The sequence below is a fragment of the Pleurodeles waltl genome, chromosome 3_2 (genome assembly GCF_031143425.1).
Source record: "Pleurodeles waltl isolate 20211129_DDA chromosome 3_2, aPleWal1.hap1.20221129, whole genome shotgun sequence".
NCBI classification, from domain to species: Eukaryota; Metazoa; Chordata; class Amphibia; order Caudata; family Salamandridae; genus Pleurodeles; species Pleurodeles waltl.
In genome coordinates, this window is record NC_090441.1 from 93,226,665 (window position 1) to 93,230,762 (window position 4,098).

The window sequence follows — 4,098 nt, forward strand, 5'->3', positions numbered from 1 at the left end:
TGTGGGATCGGGCGATGTTAGCAAGCTGGGACAAGTAGACGTTGAAGAGGGTCGGGCTGAGGGATGAACCCTGGGGTATGCCGCAGATGATTGTGGTGGCCTCCTAGCGGAATGGGGGTGGGGGGGTGTGGACTCTCTGGGTTCTGCCGTTGAGATAGGAGTTGACCCAGACCAGGGCTTTGTCCCGGATTCCTGCATTGCTGAGGCATGAGCGCAGGCAGGGTGTGGTGGCAGAGAGGTCCAGGAGTATGAGGGCCACGGTTTTGTCATTGCCCAGTATGGTTCTGATGTCTTCGGTGGTGGCGATGAGGGCAGTTTTAGTACTATCGTTGCTGCGGAATACGGATTGGGAAGGGTCCAGGGTGCAGTTTTCCTCGAGGAAGCAGATTAGTTGTCTGTTGAAAGCCTCCTTGATGACTTTTGCTGGGAAGGGGAGCAGGAAGATAGGCCGGATGTTCTTGAGGTCCTTTGGGTCCGCCTTGTTTTTTTTTTTTGAGGAGGGAGTTGACCTCTGCGTGTTTCCAGCTCTCCGGGAAGGTGGCGGACTGTAAGGAGCTGTTGATGATCTTCCGTAGTTGGGGTGCGATGACTGAGCTTGCTTGGTTGAGGATGTGGTGAGGGCAGGGGTCAGATGGAGAGCCGGAGTGGATGGTGTTCATGATTTTGATGGTGGTGTTGTCGTTGACCGGGGTCCAGGAGAGCAGGAGGTTGGTCAGAGGTGAATCTGTGGTGTTGGTGGTTGCCAGGGGAGTCTGGGTGCTGAAGCTGTTGTAGATGTCTGCAATCTTGCGGTCGAATTAGGAGACTAGGGAATCGCAGAGGTCTTGGGATCGTGGGATATTGTTGGCATTGTTCCTTCACTATGTTGAAGAGCTCCTTGTGGCTGTGTGAGTTGTCGATTCGGTCTTTGAAGTCCGTTTTCTTGGTGGCTTGGATGAGTTGGTGGTGTTTGCGGATGACATTTTTGGAGGTTGTGTGGTTGTACAGAGTCTGATCTTGGCGCCACTTTTTGAGTCTTCGGCAGGTTTGTTTGCATTTGTGGAGGTCGGCAGTAAACCAGAAGGCCTTTCTGTCGGTGCGTCTGTTGGAGGGATTCTTTATTGGGGCGAGAGTATTGGCACAGACATCGACCCATTGCCTGAAGCTGCAGGCAGCTGCATCAGTGTCAGTGGTGTCTATGGGTGGGTTCCGGGAGAGGGTCACGATGAGTTGGTCTTCGGTGATCTTGTGCAAACTGTGGTAGGAGATCTGTTGTGGGTGGTGGTGTGTTGTGGGTTTCTTGAAGGAGAAGTGGATACAGCGGTGGTCTGTCCAGTGGAGTTTGGTGGTGTGGGTGAAGGAGACATGATTGCTGGTGGAGAAAATAGGGATAGTATGTGTCCTGCGGAGTGGGTCGGTGTTGTGACCAGCTGTTTGAGGCTGAGGTTGGAGAGGTTGTTGAGCAGGGTGGCAGTGTTGTTGTCGTTGGTGTTCTTGAGGTGGAAGTTCAAGTCCCCGAGGAGTATGTATTTAGTGGATGCGAGAACGTACGTGCTGACGACATCTGTGATAGAGTCGCTGAACTGCTGTCGGGTGCGGGGGGCCTATAGATGAGGGTCTCTCAGATGGTGGTGTTTGGGTCGGTGTGGATCTGGAAGTGCAGGTGTTCGGCGGTACTGAGAGGGTCTTCGATGCTGGTCGTGATCCTGAGGGTGTTCTTGTGGATGATGGAGATGCCTCCTCTTGGTTTGATGGAGAGGTCCCTGCGGGTGATCTTGTAGCCGTCCGGGATGGCTATGACGATGTAAGATGCTGAGGAGGGGTTCATCCAGGTCTCGGTCAGGAAGGCCGAGTCGTGTAGATTCCATAGCTCTACTGCGTGCTTGTGGACGGAGCAGGTGTTGAGGAGGATACATCTGAGATGGTTGCGTCCTGCCATGGTGAGTCGTTGGCATGGAGGCTGGTGAAGGTGCAGTTCCGGCAGGAGAAGGGTCTGCGGGTGGTCTGCAGGGAGGCTTGAAGGCAGACAAGCCGGTGTGGAGGGCACAGAGGGAGGCGCCATAGTGAAGACGTGCGTGGTGTCAGTGGGGGATGGGAGCCAGGGGTTCTGGCACTGGGCACGGTCCAGGTGCAGCTGGGCTGGCCTTTGGCCGCCATTAAGTAAGGAAGTTTGGGGGGGGGGGGGGTTTGGGGGAGAAGACAGATGAGAGCGGGCCGCAAAAAGGGGGCAGCAGAGGCGGGGGAGAGCGAGACAGAGAGCGCAGTGTGTGAGAGCGCGCGGAGTGAGAGAAAAACAAGGAAGAGAGTAGGGAAGCAAAAGGAGCACAAAAAAGGACTGAAGAGCAGAGAGCAAAGAAAGGAGTAGAAAAGGAGGAGAGGGGCAGAAGGTAGCCTAGTAGGAAAGCAGAGCTCTCCCACTAGACACCAGGAATGAGGCGCTGGCAGAAGCCTGCGGGTGGTGGAGTGCCTCGAACTCCTGACAGGGGTCAGGAGTTCAGAGGAGCCGGGGAAAGGGATCTACTTGCAAGGTGGAGCCACGGGAGGCAGAGCAGTGCACTGACCAGATTTATATTACTTCTTGTAATGAAAGCTATGAGTCCATAAACTGATGAGTAGGTTCTTTAATAGGAGTATCTTATCCACCACCTACGAAGACCAACTTCTCCCTCTGCTCTCCATCTGCTCCTCCGGAACCTCCACTCCCAACACTCCATTCTGATGTCAAGTATGACATCAGCCTCAGGAATAAGATCCCTTACATTCTACCATCTACCACACACCTTCCCTCTTAAAGACAAATAAATAGTTACCATATATAAAATAAAACATGAACGATTTAAAGAGAAAAGAAAACTAAAACAGAATTACATACAATGTTAGAGATGTGAAATCTTCTTTGAAATAACAACCCAATTGAGATTCCATACCCTACCATCCTTAATCTTTACAGCATTTCTGAAAAGTTTGAGGACTTCAAATGGACCCATAAATTTACTTCCACTTTTACATAAAGTTGGTTTCTTGATTAAAATCTCATCCCCCCAGTTTCACTTCAATTTTGCATGCACTCTTTCTGTTGTCAAAATATTAATATTCTTTCGTTCTTTGGATATGTTTTCTCTCATACTCACCTTTCTCATACTCGTTTTGCCACTGCACACAGTCATTTTTCCCCCAAAATACCCAACCTGGTGCTAACTGCATGTTGGCCTTTCGACCTCTAAAAAGTTCAAAAGGAACTTTACCAGTGGTTGTGTGAGGAGAAAACCTGTGTGCGTGAAGAAAACTTTTCAGACCCTCCTTCCAATTCCTGCCTGCTGCAACTTCCAATTGTATACATTCTTTTATGCATTTATTAAATCTCTCCACTGTACCATTTCCTTCGGGATGATATAAAGAACACTTCCTATGTTCAATACCTCTGCACCTGAGATACTCTTCCATTTCACCTGACAAAAACTGTGACCATTATCCGTCACAATAGTGTTCGGAAAACCCAAACGACTGAAAATCTCATCGAAAAAGTCAATTATTTTCTTGGTTTCCATGCTACTACTGATGCCAATTTCAGTCCATCTAGAAACTGATCCACCAAAACCAGAATAGAATTACATCCACCTTTCCCATGAATAGGTCCAACCACATCAACAGCTACAACATCCCAAGGTTTGTTTGAAGCATCTTTAATACACATAGGTGGTACTCTGGTTTCTAGACTTTGTCACTATTGCAGCAATCTAAGCATTCTCTAATCTTCCTTTCTAACATGAGATCCATGCCTGGCCACCAATTATTAAGACGAATCCTAGCTTTCGTCTTACTCAATCCCTGATGTCCTTCATGTCCCAAATCTATAATTTTCTACCTCAAAGAAGTGGGAACAACTAACCTTAAGCCACACAAAAGGATGTTCCTCTCCATAAACAATTCCTCTCTCACTTTCCAAAATCCTGCTAATTCTTTATCCCGCTTTGCCTTCGAACCCCATCCACTACTGAGCTCTTTGCACACACACTGTAACAAGGAATCTTCCAACACCTCTCTCAACCATTCATCCTGTTCTACAATTCCTCTTGTTATACTACACACACTAATTTCATTTTCCCGATCCTTCATCAA